Here is a 23583-nt window from a genome sequence, read left to right as displayed (position 1 = left end):
TGAGAGATGCTGTCTCAAAAAATACAGTGGAGAGCAATTGAGAAAGAACCTGATGTCAACTTCTGGGCCTTCAAATGTACACACACACCAACACACACACACACACACACACCAACACCATATTCACACATGCATACACACAGACACACAGACATACACACACATGCACACAGACACTCTCACACAGACATACACACATACATACACACACATATACACACAGACACATATACACACATACATAGATATACACACACACTCACACAGAGACACATACATATACACACAGACACACAAACTCACAGAGAGACACACACAGACACACACTTGTCCACACATACATCTATCTATGATGGAATATTATTAAGCCATAGTGAAGAATTATATCCTCCAATTTTCAGTAAAAATGGATGATTCTGGAGGACATTATATTTAGTACAATCAAACAGATGGAGAAAGACAAATACCACATGTTCTCCGCCATTCATAGAAGATAAAAAACAAGTTGACTTGGCACTAGGACAGTGTGTGTTAGAGACCAGGAGTGATATTCATTAGCAAGGTAGGTGAGGGAAGCGGGTTGGATCAATGTTACGTGTGCGTATGTGTTGAAATACCACAGTAAACCCTACTGAGTTAGATGGCTGGTACATGCTGACCAAAATAAAGCAATTAGACAACCTTATCCTTTAAGACCTTCAGCTGTATAATGGCTGCCTTATGTAACACATGAGACCAGGACACCTGCTTTCCAGTTCTTTTCAGCTGTTCTCAGATTTCTTTCAATTGGGACCTTGCCTCCTCCTCCTCCCATCCTCCCACCCTCCCTTTCTCTCTCCTTCCCTCCCCATTCTTTTCTTTCTTCATTATGGATACGGTTGGTTGGTAGAGGCTTTGGGTTTTGTTATTTTCTTCTTAAGCATGCTGTTATTTACTGTGTCTGGTGCCTTGAGCTATCTGGGCTTGTGTTATGTAGGCTGTGGGAAGCTCCAAGTATTGTTCAGCAAACACTCACCATATTTCCCATGGGCTTCAACTGAGTCCTAAACTTGGTTCAGGGATATACATTTTTTTCCATAGGAATTGGGGGTCTTCTCCTGTATGGTTCCATTTTTTCTGCACATTTTTCTTGTCACCATGGAAACCTGAATCCCACCCTTTAATATACTAGTCCACTAAGATGCTGGTTTTCTGTTGAAGGACGTCCTTGCTACTTAGGAAAGTATGCAGGTCACACGACTGTAGAGAGCAATGGGAGAATGGGGTTTCTCTCTTCTCTCTGCTTATTTGTTTTGAACTGGTGTGTGTATATATTCCAGAGTTTGTCTTCTGTACATAGGTTAGTTCAACACAAGCCATTATTCTGGAACCTGATCTCTATGTTTTTAAGCTCTGTTGGCATGAGCAACATGTTTGGGCAGCTTTGTGTCAGTCACTGGCTGATTCAGGGAAATCGGTGCCGACTCCTACCATAGCCTGAGATGCTTCGCCTTGTGGTGAAGTTCAGGAATATGCAAAGATTCTACAAGGACTGTTTGTGCCCAGGCTTTGACAACTTGTCACACAAAACTGAGGTAAGCCATTAGTCAAGTATGGTGATAGATACACACACACACACACACACACACACACACACACACTCAGAGAGACGGACAGAGACATACAGAGAGAAACAGAATGAAAGACATACACACACATATACACACACACACAAAGGAGGAGAGACAGAGACACACAGAGAGACAGAGACAGAGAGAGACAGAGAGATAGACAGACAGACAGACAGACACACACACACACACACACACACACACACACACACACACACACAAACCCTATGGATAGCCATGCCACCAGTTCTTGACTCTGTCTGTGTGACTGAGGCCAGCAACATTATCTGTGAGACCACACCTCACAAACTGGCAAACTGTGTATATGAAACCAACTCTAAGCTGACTTCCTTCCCATGCCTACAGCAGTCTTGGCTCTGCTCCTATAAAGGTGGTAAGCCATGTCCATTACCAAGTCCCGAGTCCTGCATGCTCAGACTGTTTTCTTTCTGCTTAGCATCCTGGCAGAGCCCACATGTGTTCCTGAGGACATGTGTGGTGACCAGCTGGTTTCCTAGATGACAAATCTCTGAGGAGGGAGGTGACATCAGGCATTATCTTGTCTTCGGAGGCCCCATGGCTCTGCTGAAAGGCTCCCTTAGAAAACACTGTTGGCTCTAAGACCTTTAGACCTTGTCATGCCTCACCAAAACCGGTCTCACCACTAATGTCTGCTGAGGCTAACTGGAGTAGAAGGCAGAAACTTAATCCTGAGACAGTCATTTCTGAGATGTAAAGATTCAACTTGTGAACAAGTTTCCCAATAATCTGTTTTGTTTTGTTTTGTTTTGTTTTGTTTTGTTTTGTTTTGTTTTTTTCCTAGGAAGGAACAGAACAAAACAGTGTGGTATTATTAAGCTATGTGCTTCGCTCTGTTGAGACTGGATGTGACCTCAGTGGAACCTATACCTAGCTTGACTTGGTAGAAAAGAATGACGTCATTGAGAGGTGACCGCATGGCTGTGTCCCCAGCTACAGGATAGGGTTGAGATTTTTGGCACAATGCTTGTATGATTTCAAGTTAATGTCCTTACACACCTGCAGTGGGTGTTCATGGCTCTATGGTGAATTAGTAACTTAATGGACAGAGACGAGCCAGTAGGCTGTTCTCAGAGCTGAGCGCTGCTGGCCTTAACCCACTGGTGTTCCTTTCTCTGAGATTGCGTGCTTCATTTCCCCTTAAATGGCCATGTCACGTCCTGGGTCATGGGTTTGTAGATGGAGTAGCCCTGAAATGACTCAGGCATAAAAAAAAAGTCTCAAGTCACCTTTTCAACAGTTCACCCTCGGGTGGCACCCTGGGGCAAATGAGGCCACACCCTATGTCTATATTAAAGCACCTAGTGTGTGCAGTCTCCACAGGCTGTCACTCTTGTGAATTCAGCTCTCTTCACCTATTGCTGAAGCTGTGAGAAGAAGACACTCAGGGGGGACAGAAGCTGCCTGGGAGTTGGAAGAGCATCTGAAGGGCCACACAAAGCTCTGCTAGAATGTGCTTTTTACCACCTGTCCTTCAAAGGTTCCAGAGGAGGAATGCCGGGGTGAGGTCAGAGCATTAGGGCAAATCTTGAGCTGATTCTGAAGACGTCATAGTTACACATGGCTTACTCCTCTAAGGGTGCAGTGTCCGGGTCAGCAGATTGAAGTGACATTGACCCTTTTCCACGGTGGAGACTATGGGACCTCTGGATTATAGGCTGATGGGCTAGCTCTGACTGGCTCTGTCACTTTGGCTTTTGTAGATAGAAGTGGCGGCACCATACCATCTTGTGACAAGTACCAAGGACAAGTAGGAAAGCCACACCTCCCTGCAGCAGCTTTCTCCAGTAGCTCTGCTGTCACCACAGACCCGCCACAAACACACCCACTTGCCTACCATCTTGTTTCCAGAGAGGGGACATGGAAGGCTACAGCGTGCTCCCAAACTCCTCCTTAAGGAGACACTACAGGTGGTTTACAGACCAGACCACATTTGAGGAACTCGCTCTACTTAGACAGAGGGTCAGGAAGCCTCTTAAGGACTGTTCAGAAATCAAGATTTTTTTTTTAAGTCATTTCATTTACAAAGCATAACAAATGTGTGGAGTCTATTTTCTAGTGTTGGGAGGTGAATTTTTTTCTGCGTTTAGAGGAAACAATAATTCACTCAAGACATTTCCCCTGATAGCAAAGCCACAGTTCCTGGAGATTATGCAGCTCTGGGACGGTTCAAAGAGCATCCATGGCACCTGCAGAGAGGAGCCAGCAACTGCCTCCCTTTCTCTGCTGTTCCATCCCTCAGTGTATACTTTGTCTGATCCAGCTCTGACTTAGGCACCTGCAGAGAAGGTGGGCATTGGGATACCTGAAGCAAGCGAGGAGACAGGAATCCCAAGTTACCCTGGATTGAGAAGACAGACCTCAGAAGACATCACACACTGAGGTGACTAGAGTTTAATAACTCTCACGGAATCTCATCAAATATTAAATGATCAAATATTGAACCACAGCTTCCTGCCAGGAAACTCTTGATACAGAAGCTTCCTACCCCTCCCCAGGTCTGCTCCTTGGGCAAATATCACAGAGATGGGAAGTCTGAATGGCTCAGCTGTTGAAGCCGCGATCCAGGCCCATCTGTCTGTGTGTGGAACCGCAGGGAGCTGCGCGGCCTCTGATTCCATGCTAGTGTGGAGACATGATGATGAGTTAGCAGTGACATCAGTGTCTCATCTGGAGGTTGTCAGTCTCCAGCCGGGTCTGAAAGTGTGGCGAATCAGATTAGATTCACAGTGAGATATGGTTCTCAGAGCTCAGAAAGGCTGAGGGACTGGAGGCTTTCTGTGACCCTCATCCCTCCCTCAAAACCACACATATAACTGAGGGCAGCTACAGACAGCACTCAGAACATACTGCTGGCCAGAAGTCTGATGACAGAAGCAGCTATGGACCATAGGGGACAGGGGGATGAGCTCACAGCATACTCACCCCTGATCTCCGTAACTGGCTAGAGACTCGCAACACCCACTCTTCCCATGTAGTTTGATTTCTTTTAATTTTATTTGATCTATAGTGAATGACTTTGACAGTTGTTTAATTGATCCCAACCTATACCTGAGCCAGAGATACAGTCCTAATTATCCCCTATCCCACAGTCCTCGGCATGCAGGAGGCTCAGACTTACTCCATTCCTTCTCCAAGGCTGAGAACCAACCATGGTCACCCCACTATCTCTGCGAGAGTGAGGACCATGTGTACCCCACTATCTCTGTGAGAGTGAGGGTCATGTCTGCCCCACTGTCTCTGCTTCATGACTGAGTCCTGTCTATCCCAAGGTCCTTTGCAAAAGCTCAGATACATGTCTACCCCCTTGTTCTCTGCAAAGCCAAGGTCCGTGCCTACTCCATGGTCCTCTGCATGGTTGAGACTCTTGTCTGCCTCATTGTCATCTTCAGGGCTAACACCAACACCCATCCTACAGCCTTTGTAAGGGTGAGGTACATGCCTACATTACTGACCACCGTAAGACCAGGGTCCAGATCTACTCTGCTGACCTCTGCATGGCAGAGACCTTTGTCCTGCCTATTTAGGCTTCACAAACCGAGCCTGGTCTCTCACATTTCCTACATGAGATCTTCAATGCAGGCTTCTGGTCCATCCATCTGACTTTAGACTGAGGTCCCAAGTGTTGAGCATCCTCACTGGTCCCTTGCTCATTGCTTTCCAACCGAAGCCTTCAGGGAGGCTTGGCTGCCTTAGCTCTCACAGTATATGGCACACAATCTATCTCCTTTGTCTGTTGTGCTAGTGAGAATCATGTCACGTGAGGGGGTCTGTGTTCCTGGGGACCCTATAACAGATTTCCCCACCTCTGGCCTTGTGGCTTTTCTAGAGTTCCCGTTACAGTTGGACTAATATGATCATATCCATCTTCTCTAATCATTGACCTCCAGTGGAGAAAACTATAGATGTGTATTAACACAACCAACACACTCTGTTCTTCCACCTTCAACCTGCTATGTTCATAACCAAGATTCCTACTGTCCCCTTTGGGGTAACTGTCCTTACCATACTAGACTCTTCCTCACATGAACGATGAGAAAGAGAGATGGGTGGGGGTGGCATTTGGACTCTGACTCTCCTGAATGGTGAGAGGTGTTTCCACCTCAGGCCACTGGCCATAGTGAACTCTGCCTTTCAGGAAAGGCGAGGTACCTTGTTCCCACCTTGGGTTATGGCCTTGCCTAACCCTGTCTCCCCTGAAAGGTGAGGAAGATTCCTGCCTTATGCTTCTGTTTTTTTCCCTTGTAAATACCCACAAACCCAATGTTCTTGATGACACAATGTCACCCAGCATGACGGTGTTATCTCTCACTTCTGCCTCCCACCATACCCTGTCACATGAGCTGGCTTGATCCCACCACTCTGGGGGATTTCCTCATTCCCTCCTGGCTTCAGCATGCTCTGTACTCGATGTGGCTTGTTCGAATGCTCAATGCCTGTCTCCTTTGAGTCCTTAGACCCAGGGACTTTGATTGCCGAGTTTGTCTATTCAATACATGTTTAGAGCAGCGTAGACCTTCCGAGACAGACAGGAATTTCCAGTAGTGAGAAGACTGTGATACAGACGAGCTGAGTGGATGCCTATGGGATGAAGGAGCTAGCTACTACTCTTTATCAGGGGACATGTATTGTGCTGTGTCAACGTCTCTGAGTTTGTAGCCTGAGATAGATGGTGGTACCCTGCTATGGCTCAGGCAAGTCTGATGAGACAGAACATACAGAGAAGCTGAACTCGGTAGCTATGTGTGAGTTAGACCTCTAGCTGCATCTGGCCATGGACGGGAGGATGTAGAAATTTGCACATTTCCTACTTTGCTTAGGACTTTAACTTTCAGTGTAAAGAGTCTTGATAATATACAACCTGTCAACCTGTCTAGAAGTGTTTTTTTGTTTTTTGTTTTTGTTTTTTTTTTTAGAAACCCAATTTCAATAATGCATCCTGGCCACCATTATACTATACCATTAATAAGAAATATCAACTGTTCTCAAATAAAACAATGTTCTACTCTTTGTAACATATTAATACAGTCAACATTTTTTCTGAGCCTTGCACATATGTTATGAACCACGCTAGAGCTCAGAAATAGATTCTTTTATTCTTCTCATGCATTGGCTTATTGGGTGAGCCCTTGCTGAGGACCTCCGTGTAGTTTCCCTGGCTCCAAGTTCATGAGACAGCAGCAGACATGACTGAAAAGGCTTGGAGTTGGGGGGTAGGTGACACAGGACTAGAAAAAAAAGGATAAAGCAAACACACAAATAAAAACCCACAACTCAAATCTCCATGATAAACAGCCAAGAACCACTGTTACTTTCTCTGTGTTCTCTTGGAATCCCGTTCCTCACTCCCCAGCCTGTCTTCAGGCTGGAAGTATTTCCTGTGGACAGGCCATAAGCTTTCTTTACTCTCTGGTTTTTGTTCCTTTTGCTCCTGACTGAATTATTTGTAGTGACTTCTGTCTTTGGGTTTTCGGACTCAGAGCTTGCCTCACCTAGTCTGCCGTGGGATGGTGAGCCTTTTCCGTTCAGCTGTTATCTTCACGATGCTTTGTTGTCTTCGGATGCTCACTCTGTTGAGAGCCACTTTCGTCACCTATTTTCTCGGCTGTGCTGATGAGCACTTTCATGACGATTACTCTGAACTCTCTGTCAAATGGGTTATGTATCCCGTCTTCTCTGTAGTTGGTTTCTAGTTCTGCTGTTTGTCACTTTTGCTTTTTTGCCTTCATGTGTTGGTGTCTACACATTAAAAGGGAGTCAGGCTCTTCTCCTAGCCTTGCCTCACATGGAAAGAACTCCAGCGGTCTGTTCGACCAGAGATTCTGGGTGTCTCTGCCAACCTTCCCTTCTCAGTGAGAAGTAGGCTTCTTTAGGCCTGCTTGCTTTCTGTTGAGCAGGAGGAAGGAACCATAACTCTGATTAGACCAAGCCACTTCCAACAGAGCAACAACTTGCCTGACCCAACAAAGCTCCAAATGTTAAGGAGATGTGAGCCTTGGCAAGGCAGCAGTATTAGGAACATGCACAAACCTTTCTCCCCAGAGGAAGCTTGGCACTGGGATTCCTGCCACGTGCTCTGCGGGAGGCAGGGTGAGGATATATCTACCACCCCAAGCTACCATTTCCATTCTCTTCAGGCAGGTGGACTCTGTATATCATTCAGATCTCCAAGTCAGAAGCCAGATCTCTAGGGAGCCTGTTGGAGAAGTTGGAGTGGTGTCCTTGCCAACCATACCATTTCTTCCCTGGGTCGAGAGGTAGGGCATCTCTTCTCATGTCATGGCACTGTGGCAAGGGGCATAGATTCTTGTAAAGCTTTACCATCTTCTCAGTTTGGCTTTATGAGTACCTGAGATGTTCAGGCACCTTTTTGCTGGTTTCTGGATTTCTCATTAAGGGGAAGTACCCATAAGCTAGCGATGAATTGGAAAGTTTGTGGGGAAAGGTTCAGGTCTTCCTCTTTCACCCTCTTGTTGATATCACTCCAAGACTATATTTAGTATGGCATTATTTAATGATAGATGCCAAGCTTAATAACTTGCATACTCTACAGCATGAATGTAAAGGGCGATAGAAGGAACTCCCTTCTGTGCCACTGTTATATTAGATGACTAAGTAGTCACTCACTGTGTATACATGTAAGCTAAGATGTCACTGCACCAGTGCAGTAAAGCCACTCTGCTGCTGTAGTTGCTTAGCAATGTTCCCTGGACATGACAGTCTGACAGTGACTGTGGAATAGAGAAAGAAACAAGTACTCACTGCCTTTACAGCCAAAGACTTATCAATTTAACCAGAAAGTAGAGAGAAATGCTAATGAGCCAGGCAGGGCAGTGCAAAGTTGAAATCTTAACCCTTAGAACCTGAGGTAGGAGAATGGGAAGTTCTGAACTAGAAAGGCTACAGGGTGAGAGCTTGCTTCAAGAAAGGAAAAAGGAGAGCAGGAAAACCCTGCAACTCAAACACAGCAATCACATCAAATGAAACAATAGGAAATGACAAATGAACAGTCGCACAATGGGGACATCCCTTGGTGGGAAATCCTGCATGTGGACCAAGGCACTGGAAGGAAGGAAGGCCTTGTGAAAAGCCCCAACTGAGGACAGAAGGTGTAATGGTTCCTGTAGCCTGGATGGGATTCTGAGACGCCACACTGAGCTGTGTCAGGTGCTGTACTGTACTATACTGTACTGCACTGTACTGTGGGATCACCTCAGTCTCAGGGATGCCTTTCTTTGAGTGAAAGAACAGGAGTAAAGTCCGGGGAGATGCTGCTTGGGAGAGGAAGGGGAGGGGATGCTGGGTCATTCATCATTCCATAAAGACTGGAGAAACTGAGGCTGGGGTCTAAGCCCATCATGGTGATGGGGCTAGGAGAGGGCTGGGGAAAGATGGACATCAAATGGGTCTTTGTACATCGCACATTGTCTAGCTTGCTCAATTGCTAGTACTGGGAAAAAGAGAGACTCTAGAGACAGGAGGAGAGGAAAGAAGAAAAAGAGAGGGGAGTAGGGAGGGAGGAAGAGAAGAAGGAAGGGAGGGAGGGAGGGAGGAAGGGAAGGAGGAAGGGAGGAGTAAGGGAAGGAGGAAGGGAGGGAGGGAGGGAAGGAGGAAGGGAGTGAGGGAGGGAGGAAGGGAGGGAAGGATGTAGGGAAAGAAGAAAGAAGGAGGAGAAAGAAACAAAGATTATAAAACAATGTGTAAAGATTTGGCACAGGTTTTATGATTGGATAATTTTGCTGAACACAAAACCAAACACCAAACCAAACCAAACCAAACCAAACCAAACCAAACCAAACCCAAACCCCAAACCAACCAACCAACCAACCAACCAACCAACCAATCAACCAACCAATCAACCAACCACAACAGTATTCTGTGAAGAATTGTGATGAATATGAATTGGTCAGAACCAGTACATGGAACAACTCAAGAGCTGTGACCATGAGTTTGTAAAGTCAGTGTGGTGTGTGCTGAGATTCTGTGGTCTGGTGATCATCAAAGAGGGATGCAGAAGACATCAGGCACAGGAGGAAGTGTGGCTAAGAGGAAGATGAAGTGTGAACACACAAAATACAGTGGTCCATGGGGCCACTCAGTGTCAGATAAGATAAAAGTGAGTGATGAATAGAGACCAGAAGGCCCATCTGATACCTACCTCCCCATCCATCTCCTGGACCACTCTCTCATGTCTATATAAGGAGGTCTCTGTTCATCAGTGAGATTTAGAGGCTCTTGGTTGTGAAACTTATCTGGGCATTGTTATCACCAATCAAAGCTTTATAATTTGCATGAGAATGAAGTATTTAGATGCAGAGGCATAAGGCGCAGAACTATCAATGCACATTACATTATTTTGGTAAAGTCTACAGATCCAATCTTGAAGATACTCCAGGATCCTTCAAGGTAGATAGGAGCAGACAGGAGGCAGGAGGTATCTGCAAACCTATGTCCTCCTGTGCACAGTGATTCGGTGTGCATTCTACAGAAGTCTGGGTTTGAGCCGCTGACCCATACTGCTTGGCCTAGCAAGATGCTCAAGGGCAGGACTTGATGCTCTGGGATGGAGCCTCAGAGGGGGTAGTCAGAAGAGAAATGCTGGGTAGGAAGGAAAGAACACTTTCTGTGTTAGCATAAGAAGAGTTAGGAGGCTGAGCAGGTGCTCATACGAGCAGAAGAGCAGAGACAGACACAGGCAGGCCTTGGGAGATGAGTGTGCTATGACCACACGGCCTGGTGCTGGAAGGACCAAGAAGGATGATTCTTGGAGCCCATGGAAGAGCATTCCACATCCGCACCCAGACAGGGGGCTTTGGGGCCATAGAATTGTGGAGTTTGTGCAGTGTGGATATTCTGCTGAGCAGTGCCCAGAAGCCAAGATGGCCTGCCCATCCAAGTGGGTGGTTAGCCATGGATGCTGCTGGTGCAGCCCAACTCCAGGGTTTGTCTCTCTCCCAAGGGAGGTTGCATACCTACCGTTTCCAGGGAAACTCGTTTGTCTTTAGTACTTTGACACTTCCACAGTGGGAACATGAAATAAGGCAGTGTCATTGGAAATAAAAGTCATTTTGGAAGCTTTGTCAGATAGGCTTCAAATAACAACTCTACGCATAGCTTCTAAAATGTAATGCAACTGTTTGGGAAACATATTTACAGGCTACCAGGGGTCTCAGAAGACAATAATCTCTCTTTTAGTATCTTGTCTTATGTTAACATGGCACAGGTTTTTGGCAAAAACAAAAAACAAAACAAAACAAAATTAAAAAAAAAAACAACAGGAAACAATTAAAAGGAAAGAAAAGAAAATTCACTGGCGAACTACTACCCAAAGACAACCATAATTAAAATTTTGGCACCTCCTCTTTTGGTTTGTAAGAATTTCTGTGTTGCCCTGGCTGTCCTGGAACTCACTCTGTAGACCAGCCTGGCCTTGGACTCAGAGATCCACCTAACTCTGACTCCTGAATGTTGGGATTAAAGGCATGCACCAACAAGCCTGGCAATCTTTTAAGTTCATTTCCTAGAGTCACGAATGATTGCTTTTTTTGTGTAGCAAGATGTAGTCCAACTCTATATGTAAAGGTCTTTAGATGATTAATGTCCAAATGGCTCTATTTTCACAAAGCAGAGGACACTTTGGAATGGACTGGGGTATTCATCCAATCAGCAGAGGATTTAGAAAAACAAAGCAAAGCAAAGCAAAACAAAACAAAACAAAACAAAACAAGACCAAAACCTGGGTTGGGTTGCCCAAGCAAGAGAGAATCTAGTCTCCACCCAGCCTTCAGACTCAAAATACGATATCATCTCTTCCTTGGACCTCCATCCTACACCTGCCCTGTGGATTCAGACCTCAACCTTTGAAGCACATCTGTCCCTGAACACCTCTCTCTGGATGCACACTCACCAGTTCCATGTGTTCCTGTCTCCCTTCGATGGTCCATGCTGTTGAGTGGCAGATTCTAGGCTCCGTAGCCTGAGCTGCTCTGCATGGGAGCCCAGTGTTGCAACCCCGGCCCACAAGGACAGGAAAGACACTTGCCTTCCTGTGTTCTTGCCAGGCAATCTTGAGGTGCACCCCTAGGCTTAATTGGGAGTAGGCAGAACCAGGAGCAACAGGTGGCTTCTACTTAGACACCTGTCATGGGGGTAGCATTCATGGGACAGTCTTCTCCTGTATGAATATCCAGCTCCACTACTGCTTACATGACAAGGCCAGGGTCCCCAGGACACTGCCCATTTGTCCCATGATGAACTGTAACTTAAGAGTAATTTCTGAACATGATTCTAACTCCACCCTCACTAAGAGGGCCCTCAGTTTTCCCATCTGAGCTTTCTACATAGCTGTCATAGTTCTACCATGCATGTCGAATATGGTCAGTCCTCAGGAATCTAGCGATGATGTCCTCAAAATAATAATGCCATGATTTTCTTTATTATGAAAAAGCTGGTGACCTCAGGAAATTGATAATAAACAAACAAATCATAATTCCCCATTTTAATGCGGACTTGTGTTTCTAATTCTTTATCATAAATAATAGTGAGAGATTCAACTGCGTCTTGGAGCTTCTGCTTTGCTTCAATAGTTGCTACAGTCTGACTGCTTCAGCAGGATCCAGAGAGACATTGAAGTGTTTATTTTTAAAACATAGGTTGCCAAATGGCTCAAAGGGAGAGATCCTGAAAGCGGTTTTAATTCAAGTCAAAATGCTGACTTCACAAAGAGATGCAATTATCAAAATTTCACTTTGTAAAACCATGAAGGTGGCCTTTGTAATTTTTAATTGAGTGTCTTGGTGAGGGTAACTTACTGGTGGCCTTTCACACTTCTTTCTGCCTAAGTTACTTGATGATCTACAAAGTCAGTCCTCACGTGTTTTTATCTTTTGGGCAAACAAATACATGAGTTGGTATAATTAGGTATCACAACCCAAAGGAAACAGTGACCTCGATAGATCCCTTTGTTTTTACCAGTCAAGAGAATTTCACGTAGTGTCACTTAGTGTCTTCTCACTGCTTCCAGTAGTGGGCTTACTGTCACTCTGATGGTCCCCAAATCTAGGAGATTTATCTTCTTTGCCTTCAACCCATTTCTCAGTGTCATCTCTGAAATCTTGAAGATTAGGCCTTCATCTGCCACCAGGTTGTGTATAGAAATTCTAAGTTCCTGGCCTCTGGCAGGCATTGTGATAACCGTGAAAACAGAGTATCTTACACTGAAGGAATGGCCACCTGGAAAGCTTCCCTGTTTGACATGAAAAATACACACACACACACACACACACACACACACACACACACACACACAGAGCTACCTTCCAGGCATCTTGGGATGAACACCCACAGGGCTGGGTCCCCTGGAGGAACAGACAAGTTACCTGTAGATGCAGACCAGCCAAAATGTGTTCACTTCATGACTAATGTTGTGGCAAACACATTCTGTAGCTGTGGGTGGTACAGGAGTGAATAATTACGTCCCTGGCTTCACTTAGAACTCAGAAGAAAGGGAGATTCCATGTAATGCATCTAATCAGATTTCCTTCCAATAGTGTTACAGAGAAAAAGAGGCAAGTACTAATTACATCTATATTTCTATTTGTAAAGGAAAGCAGAAGGAACAACGATTAAGTGTGTTTTCCCCAAGACTCATAGCTCGCCTTCATTCATTCATTCATTCATTCACTCACTCACTTGCTCACTCACTCATTCATTTCCTCAGTGAAAATGGAAAGCAAAATTAAAATTGCAGAAAATCTAGGAAAGAGAAACCTTGCTTGCCCGCATATCTGAGATCTGATTAAGATACATCCGTAAGAAGGCTCACAGTCTTTAACTTCTCACCAGAAATTAATCGCTAAGCACTCACATCTGGCTGATGAACAAAATATATAAGGATATATAAGGAATGAATCCACATGGGAAACTTAACTTGACAGAAGAAATAGATAAATCAGGAAACAAGAAAAGAGGAAAAAATTGGAAGTCCAGTCCAAGCTGGCTGTACGAGGCAGCCTTAGGTCTATTGCTTCTGGCCTCTTTTTAGAAGGGCACTTTTCTTCTGAGGACAACCTCTGAGGTTGACAGAGATCTGGAGCCAGCGTTATCTCACCTGGGAAGCAAGTGTAGAAGAATGTTCTAGGCTTCACTCTCAGGATGGAGTGATCTCTATGACCAGATGAATTGGCAATGAATTGGTTTCTATTGTGTCCAAAGCTAAGTGGGTTAAAAGTTCAGAGATTCCCAAGATACACTTTGGGACATGTATTTATGGTTTTGTTTGTTTTGTTTTTGTTTTTTATTTTTTGTTTTTCAAGACAGGGTCTCTCTCTCTCTCTCAATAGGCCTGGTTGTCCTGGAACTCAATCTATAGATCAAGCTGGCCTCAAAGTCAAAGACCCAGCCGCCTCTGTCTCCCAAGTGCTGGGATCAAAGGTGTTCACCACCACCACATGTTTCTAAGAAAGCATCCTGTTAGTGTTTTAAGGAAGATAGGCAGTGCAAGGTGCGAATGTATTCCTGCCCCTCTCCCTTAGGACTTCACAGAGACAAGGTGCTGAACTGTCGATGTATTTAGCAATGTGGAATAACTTCCAAGTTAGCTAGAGCCGTCTTCCCTTGCCCTGACAAAGATGAAAGATCTGGAGGTACACACAGCCCAGGAGAATTCCTTTGTTGTGTTGCCAAAGAGAACTGTGCAGGTGGTAAGTAGGTCAGCATTCTCAACTGCACTTGCAACTCTGTTTGCAATCATGAAAAGTCAGAGGCAGTGCCCCAGCAATAAGGTACTTAAATTACAGCCTATCTACTCACTGGACTCCTGTCAGGGGGATCCAGATTCTCAGGGCTGTGAGCTATGGCTGCTCATGGTTGTCTACGTAGAATCTGACCTTATGAGCTTCAGTTCCCAGTAATGCAATCTACAAACATGTCATCACTACACGGCTAGAGAGAAGGCAGCTGTGGATGTAACCAAGGTCCTCATCAGCACTCTTTAAGGTAGAGGGATAACCCAGATCATTCAGGAAGGATAATAGCCCTCCTAGATACCCTGAAATCAGAAGGGGAAGGCAGGAGAAGCAATGTGGAATGACAATGGAGAGGTCTGAAGAGGGACAATGACATTTCTTTTCTAGTTGGCTACCAGCTGGGGCCACCAGCCAGAACCTACAGGTTCTGTGGAGGCCCCTACAGGTTTGGAGCTAACCTGGGGTAACCACCAGCAGGGACCTGAGGGTCTCCATCTTACACCTCAAGAGCTTGGCCAGAGGGTGGCACACACTGACACCAGCAACAGTGCTGCCCAGTGACAGCCACGTCAGGCACAGGACCTCAGCACAGGATCCCAGCCTCTTCTCACAGTGTTCTATGTTAAGTTGCTAACTTGGTAGTGTGTTTTTGTTGTAGTTGAAAAATAATAAAATAGTTCAGAGAAAAACAGTGTATAGTACACATATGATCCCATCTTAATGCCATAATCCATGCCTACCTGTGCATGCTTGTATGAACATAAGAGTATCTAGGCAGTGGGATCTATAGAATGTGAGTGACCTGGGCACAGTTTACTGCATGCAAGGTTTTTGCCATGAGTGTAACTAATTTTACAGTTTAAACAATTGATTTAATAGTTCATTTGATTAGCTTCTAAAAGCTGGCCTTGATACCTCACAGAGGGCTCAGGCTCTCATGACCTTGGGTTTTCCATAGATATACCTTCGGGAGACTTTCTCACTGTGACTAACATACAGGATAGATTTCTTATGCTGTTCTTTTGGATTGTTCCTGCATGACACAGTGGTGGGTCAGAAAAATGACATGTCTTGACAGACCATAGGTTTGAAGTATGTATTACACACTTGGGTTGGATGGTTAGAGACAGCAGTGGCTATAATCAGGGCTGGAACTCTGTTATTTTAAAAATGTTTAAATTACATTTATTTAGTTGTTTATTTTTTTTTTGTGTGTGTGTATGCCAGCAGATGAATGGATAATGAAAATGATGTATACATAAACAATAAAATCTTATTTAGCTGTTAAAAAACAAACTTAGGAAAATTTTAGATAAATGGATGGAGTTGGAAACTGTCATCTTTAACGGAGGTAACCCAGGCCCCAAAAGGCAAATGTTGAATGTTTTCTCTCACTTTTAAGATGTTATATTTGAATATTCAGATGTGTTTGTTAGGTGGAATACTCATAGAGACCAGGAGGCTACTGAGGCGCCATGTGGGGGCTCTCAAGGGAGAGAAGATAAAAACGCAGATATGGAAGAAAAATAAGGGAGCAAAGGGTTAAAAGGGGTGGGGGAGGGGGAGGATAGAGGAGGGAGCCTAGGGAGGGACAATTAACCAAAGACCTCTAGACCCAGTATTTGCAAAACAACACTGCAGAGGCTTCCGTCTACATATATACACATACATGCGTCCATATATAAAAAAGCCTGAGTAGAGTCACAGTGTTCCTACTGGAAAACACAGAATCGCACATAGACGGCACGGCATGAGGAATGGGTTACCTCTTTTCAAGTTGATGACCAGTGAGGTTCCGCCGACCGCCCAAGCATTCCAGGCTAATGCCATTGCTCTTGCTTACCCTCTAGAACTTGATAGTAAGACCTTATGGATGAAGACACCATTGGCTTGAGTCACCACCCATGAGGAAACCAAGCCTGTGCTCACCCTGTAGCTTCCACATTATTGGCTATCATCTCTCATGGTTTTATAAAGTGCTGTAGGTGCTACCAGAGGGAACAGGAAATGGCGATCTAACAGTGATCCCTATAAGCTGTAACAATGACTGGCCTGACAATACGTGGCCACAAGTACAATACTGGCATGGATAACATAAAGGTAACCAATTACTTTCTGACTGGATTCAAGACCCGATTCACAAGATGATATGTATACCATTATCAGGCCAGGAATTTGTGACAGACAGGTCACAGGCACTAGGGGAGAGGCTACTATTATATCAAGTGGCCATAGTAGTAATGAACTTCTAACATTTTATTGTTATGCCCTTAGATTACTTCACCTCTCAAACCTTTTTATCTTTTAAAGGAAATGGCAGTGAACACAGCTGTAGGCAGAGGCCCACAGCTGATCAAGGTGCAGAGAATGAGACCAGGGAATGTCCAACGGTAAACAGGGTGTCTATACGATAGTCCTTAGCCAAAGGCTCAGACAGCATTGCAAAAGAGGATGCAGAAAGTCGCTAACATCCAGAGGCAAAAGATTACTACAGCCAAACACTGTTTTTCAGACACAGCAGTGCAGTTGCATGCACAACTCACAGGGGTTGTGACAGCATACACAGGATCTATGTAAGCACATGTTAAACCAACTCCCAGCATGGCACGAGGAGGGAGGCATGGAGTGCACCCCCTGCTGAGGAGCTGTTGGTAATTAATAACCTGGGAGTGGGAGAATCTTTTTAAATGGTGTGGTCTCTGGTGATCAACCAAATTCAGGTGGACAGCCATACAAGTAGATTATATAATGCACAGCACAAACTGGATTTAATGGGTTTAGAATGACAAGGACACAAAGTTGGTAGGTGTGAAGAAAAAGACTGGGTCTGAGGAGACTGGAGGGGTGAATAGGATCAAAATACAGCATGTGACATTCTCAAGAAAATAGTGCACTACTGTAAAAACATAGTTAATAAATGAACACATGCGTGCATGTTCGTATGCATGTATGAATACATGTGCATCCATCCATCCATATAGGTGTGCTAACGTCATGGCATGAACACAGATGTCAGAGGACAATGTGCAGGAAATCAAACACAGGGCCTCGAATGTGAGCAGGGAGTGCCGCATCTGCACCCTAGGTCCAGCCTGTATGTGCTTTACCTTTTAAAAGTTGTGGTGTGTGTGTGTGTGTGTGTGTGTGTGTGTTCTTAATTATAACCAGCTTAGTCGGTATAATATTGTCTGCATATATGATTCCAGGGTTGACCAACTGGTACTGGATAACAAATTGATTGTGCTCTTCCCTGGAGCAGACTGTCTCTCCTGCTCTCAGCATCCTTAGCTGCCTGTATTCTTTGTGTAGGGCCGAGGCCTCCCCTGGGCTTCTTCTCAGCTCATTCTGGCTTGTGTATTATTCCTGCCCTGTTCAGCTCCTGTTTCTACAGTGATGTTATTGAGACTTTATGCGTGTAGCATCTGACATCACTAGGAGACACAGTCTCACAAGGAACTCCTTGACCCTTTGCTGTTATAATCCTACCCCCTGTTCTTAAAAGAACGAAGCCTGAACCTCCGGTGAGGGAGTTGTTGTAGATGTATCCATTGGGATTAGGCTCTACAACTCTGTATTTTGATTGGTTGTGGTTTTCTTTAATGACCCGTCTATTACAAATGGAAGTTTCCTTGACTGAGGGGTGAACACTACACTTACAGGGTTAGACACGGGAGAAGGATGACACACCGAGTTGGTTTATGAGCGTCTGGGGCATGAACTCAGGTCTTTATGCTTGCATAGCAAGCACTTCACTGACTGAGCTATCAGTATAGGCTCTTGGTTTTTGAATTAAACTTTAAGAATGTCTAACTGTCAGGAAAATAGTATTAAAGTAGGACTATAACCAAGGTGCACACAAAAACTGAAGACATGTAGAAAGTGAACCATCTATAGATCTATAGAACAACTAACATAAGGTTAGAGCTATGCCAGAAGATCTATAGGATAACTAACATAAGGCTAGAGCTATGTATGCCAGGAGAATGCTCCTTACAACCAGAGACAAAACCCAGGCAGCACAGAGGCACATCCCAAGATTCACACTCGGTGTCACAGATTGCCAAGTGTGCCAAGTCCCGATGGCAGGGACCTGGGAGACATATGCCAAGTGCTCAGCCACCTCCCAGAATCCATGTCCCTGCTGGGGTCATCATGAGCTGTCTGGCACTGGAAAGTTGGACTCAGAGATACAAACAGAGCCACATAGCTGGCAACAGATCCACACGGCCTGGCACTGAAATCCACCCTGGTCTCCAACAGAAATTATGAATCTGGAAGCTATCAGCTAGCCATGGCAATGGTGGGAGAGGAACCTTCCATCAGGGAGCATATGGCTTCTTGCTAATTGAAACATTGCCAGTTTGAGGTGTGTGATGTCTGGGGAGGCATCTGCTCCCTTGACTAATTGTACTGAGTATAAGAAGCTGATAAGCCAGGCGTGGTGGCGCACTTGGGAGGCAGAGGCAGGCAGATTTCTGAGTTTGAGGCCAGCTTGGTCTACAGAGTGAGTTCCAGGACAGCCAGGACTGCACAGAGAAACCCTGTCTCGAAAAACCAAAAAAAAAAAAAAAAAAAAAAAAAAAAAGAAGCTGATAAAGTGTGCCTTGGCTGCATACTCTTCTCCTATCCTGATGGCTGCTGTGGTCACTCGTTAATGACATGTCACCTCATAGGAGCCTCTAGGAACAGTTTATTTGTTAGGTTTTACAAGCAATGGTCTCTGCAGGTGATTCCCCAAGTCTTTGCTTTTATACATTCAGTAATATGCTGAGTAATGGGTATAAGACTGAAATGGTGCAGAAGACGGTCCCTGCCTTCCCTGGTGTGCGGACTCCCGGGAAAGCAGAAGGTCAGGGTGCTGGTGAGCTGTAATTGCCAACTTGATATGACTTAGGGTCACCTCAGGAGGGCGCCTCAGTTGATGAGGTTTGTCTCCGGCAGCATGCTTGCTCACCTTAACCTCCTCAGGATGGGCATGCAGCGGTTCCAAAGCTTCTTACAGGACACTGCTATATTCTTTTGTGTCTTTATAATCTTTAGAAAACATTTCAGAATAAATTTTAGGTCTTTCAGTTCCAAATGTCATCTTCTCCAGAAAGAGTTACTTATTGAAAATTACCTGCTTTTGTATTATTTTCCCCCTTTTGATTCCTACAGTGCCTTTATATATTAAGAATACTGATGTGTCTTCTCACATGGAAATTTTTTTCTCCCAGGTTTTTTTTTTACTGTTTAGCCTGGTGATAGCACTTTTGGTCCATTGGCTTCTGTGCTTTGGCCATGAGTAAGTTTTTAATTTTATCAAAATTAACTCAAATTGACCTGTATCGTACAGCTTTTTCTCATGTAAAATGTTTAAAGATTTCTTATCCATTGTAAGGCTATAGAATGTGTGTGTGTTTCTATATAAGAAAGTGTCCTCCAAAAGGACAAAACTAAAAACATTCATGTGGTCACTTACTGAATTGGCTTCCACATGGAGCTGGATAGCCCAACAAATGCCTGCCTTAATGCTGGACAGGTAGAGAACCAGGTTCGTAAACCAGGAAGTTCAGTAGGCTTAAGGAAGTGTGGAACGCCTTGTATAGCTGCGGGAAGAGTAGCCAGTACTGAATTCACAAGAGAGGCTGAGGAAGCTGGTGTCTGATGCCAGTGAAGAAGGACTGCCTCAGGAACAGAGACACACCTGCTCAGAAAAGAAAGAAAAGGCAGCCTGCATTCTGTGACTACAAGTTGCCACGCCCCTCAGGGGGAGGGGCTACACTCCTGATCACCTTGGCAGTGCTCACTAGTCCTAGTCATAGCTCATAGCTCAGTTCAGACCAGTTGGCCATGAAGACCAAAGCCTCAGGGTACTCGAGTCTCCAAGAACACACAGCTTCAATGTGAAGATTTTGGTGGCCACCAGAAGAGGTCACCTTACCGTGAGTGTGAGTGTGGTTCTTCAGTAAGTCTTCCTTTCTCTACACATTTAAAGTGTTGCCTTCACCACTGAATAGCTCAGGCAGGTCCAACATTATTAGACTTTCGATTTTTAATTCAAGTAAGCAAAACAAAGCAAAAGGCTCAAATTAAATTATTAGGTCTACTTTTCATAACAACAGACTGGAATTGGCAATTCAAGTATCTCAACGCTAATATGTAAGCTAATTAAAAAGTGCAGTAAATTGAATTCAGTAGTAGCTTGGTATTCACATTTAAATGAATTGATAATAACTCTGCTCCGTGCTCCAGACGCGGCAGGGGCTGCTGTACAGATGGGCAGGCCTCCATCAGGCCTCAGGTAGCCATCCTGATCTGCGAGTGGGGCAGCAGATAGGCTTGTGCTCTGGGTCTGAGGTAGGAAGACAGTTGCAAGACTTCAGCGCCTGGTGTTTGTTTAACTTTTCTAAAGACAATTTAGATCATGCAGTGTTCTGGAGAGTGTATCTGGGGAAGCTAAAGTGCCTTTGTGAACAATATGGCTACAATGTAACTCAGTAACGAGGGGACTGACTCTTTAATGATGAAGGACAAGACAGCTTTCAGCAGAATAATTCTGGTGTTGTTCCAAGAGGTACTGCTTGGGACGCAGGATATCTGCAGTGTTCACAGAGTAGATTTTCTATTACACATGGCTCAAACAGAGAACTGGTAACTGACAACCAGAGGCCCAGCCTCCTTCAAGCCCCTAGGCTAGGCATCTTTAACAGTCTGCTGACACCTTCTAGTTTATGGGACTGCACAGCGACACAGGAAGTACCTAAGCAGCAAAGGGTCCCTAGGGTGCAGGAGGCTGAAATGACGATGATTTAAGACACTGCCCAGCTAACTGCTGACTCATCTCACCACATTCGCTTTCTAAGGTGCTGCCAAAGGCAGCCAAATGGTTTGTACACTGAAGGGACTGGAGTCTCATAGAGATGGGCACAGTCTTGTGCCTGTTTTCATTCTTTGAACCAATTCTGCATCTAGAATGGGTTTGTCAATCACTCCTGCTGGGAAATTTTATGGTGCGAAAAGGAAACAATACCGAGGAGCCTGCAGGACCCAGTTATTTACAATTATATCTTGAACGCAATTTTAGAATAATCAATTTCATCTGAAACAGGCTTTGAATATAAATAAGCTCCAGAATAAAAAATATGATTTATTTAGGTGGCTTATTAGGAAACAAAAGCTTCAGTTAACTAAATTGGTTTCTCTGTCTGCTGCCACTGTAGCATGGAGCACCCTCTGATTGTAGCGTGGAGCACCCTCCTTCATACAGATGGCCCTACCCACGACCCAGTTGGACTTGCAGGTAAGCAGAGGAATGAGGTTAATTCAAATCCCACCAAGCACCTCTCTGTCCTTCAAGAAGGAAGTCTGCTCATATGATTTCCTCACCAGGCTGCATGGAGAGCTGCTCATGCCACGCCCCCTGTAGGCTGCATGGGGGATTGCTCATATGGGCCTCCCTGGGTGCATGGTTCCCCCAGTAATACTCTGCTGCAATTCAATTTTTAAAATTTTCCTCTATAAGCCAATGTTCAAGAGTTATTGGGTCTATTGGGAGAAATTATAGTATTGCCCTGCTATTGTGAGTCCCAGGCTAGGTGGAGGGTCCATGAGGGTGCCTCCTCTGATCAGGCCACTGATGCTTCAGTGTGCATCACAGGGAGTGGCTCCAAGCCACAGAGAGCACTGAGCAGCTTGTCACCTGTTGCTGTCCTCTTCCACAGCACAGGCATCTGGAAATGGGAAGCGAGGAAGGCGCCAGGTACTTCTTAACTTCCACAACCATGCTCCCCGACACACTGGGCACGCCATCAGGGAAACCGCTGAGAACAACTGGATCTCATATACTTCAATAGCTTATTTCCCGAGTGGGTTTTAGCTGTCTATATTTAAGAAGCTAAACTTATCAATGAACAAACCTTTGAATGAATACACAGTGTCTATTGATCTTATGCTCGTGGAACCAAACTGCTTTCTCTGCCCTTAAAAAAATCTGTTTTCTAAGCATGCACTTACAAAGTGAGAGTCCACAGAAAAGCCCCTATGCATGAAGGCCACAGGGTGCTCCATGCTACAGTGGCAGCAGACAGAGAAACCTTTTTCGTTAACTGAAGCTTGTGTTCAGATATTTCCTCAGACATTCACATTCCCACACTGTCATGTGAAAGAAACATGTCCCTGGTAATGCAAATATTGGGGTGATGTGCCAGGTTCTGATGGAGATGTAACAGATGGAGAACCAAGAGTTCAGGGTAACCTGGGCTACGTGAGGTCCCACCTTAACTACCCAACTTCTAAAAAAAAAAAAAAGAAATCCTAATCAGACACACAGATTGCCTGTACTGACTGGTTTTGTGTGTCAAGCTGGAGTTATGGCAAAGAAAGGAGCCTCCCTTGAGGAAATGCCTCTATAAGATCCAGCTGTAAAGCATTTTCTCAATTAGTGATCAAGGGGGGAATGCCTACCCATTGTGGGTGGTGCCATCACTGGAATGGAAGTCTTGAGTTCTATAAGAAAGGGGACCTATCATGACTGCCCTCCAAAAGACCCAACAAGCAGCTGAAAGAGTCAGATGCAGATATTTGCACCCAACTAATGGACAAAACCTGCTGACCCCTGTGGCTGAATTAGGGAAAAGTTGGAAGAAGCTGAGGAGGAGGGTGATCCTGTAGGAGAACCAGCAGTCTCAATTAATCTGGACCCCAAGAGCTCTCAAAAACTGGACTACCAACCAGGCAGCATACACCAGCTGATATGAGACTCCCAACACATACACAGCAGAGGACTGCCAGGTCTGGGTTCAGTCAGAGAAGATGCACCTAACCCTCAAGAGACTGGAGGACCCAGGGAGTTTAGAGGTCTGGTGGGATGAGGGGTTCGGCCATCCTTGTGGAGACAGGGGGGCAGGGAGGAGGAGGTATGAGATGTGGACCAGGCAGAGGGTAGACTGGGAGGGGAATTAAATCTGGAGTGTAAATGAATAAATAAATAAATAATGAAGAAATAAAGGAAGAAAGAAAGAAAGAAAGAAAGAAAGAAAGAAAGAAAGAAAGAAAGAAAGAAAGAAAGAAAGAAAGAAAGCAAGCAAGCGAGCTGAGTAAGCCAGGAGAAGCAAGCCAGTAAGCAGCATTCTTCCATGGCCTCTGCATCAGCTCCTGCCTCCAAGTTTCTGCTCTGTGTGAGTTCCAGTCCTGACTTCCTTTGGTGA

The 23583-nt window shown here is 45.0% G+C and overlaps 1 protein-coding gene and 1 long non-coding RNA gene across 9 annotated transcripts in view; one reads left to right on the top strand and one right to left on the bottom strand.

The window, feature by feature from the left end:
- Nucleotides 1-23583, bottom strand: part of Dlgap2 (DLG associated protein 2) — a 757651-nt gene that overhangs the window by 85797 nt on the left and 648271 nt on the right. The window lies entirely within an intron of this gene.
- C030037F17Rik lies at nucleotides 1424-22301 on the top strand. Its single transcript, XR_001778520.2, has 3 exons — nucleotides 1424-1574; nucleotides 21598-21677; nucleotides 22099-22301. It is a non-coding gene; the product is annotated as an RIKEN cDNA C030037F17 gene (long non-coding RNA).

Source organism: Mus musculus, chromosome 8, assembly GCF_000001635.26.
Source record: "Mus musculus strain C57BL/6J chromosome 8, GRCm38.p6 C57BL/6J".
Lineage (NCBI taxonomy): Eukaryota > Metazoa > Chordata > Mammalia > Rodentia > Muridae > Mus > Mus musculus.
The sequence above is the reverse complement of the archived record's forward strand: the minus strand, read 5'-3'. Positions and strand labels throughout refer to the sequence as shown.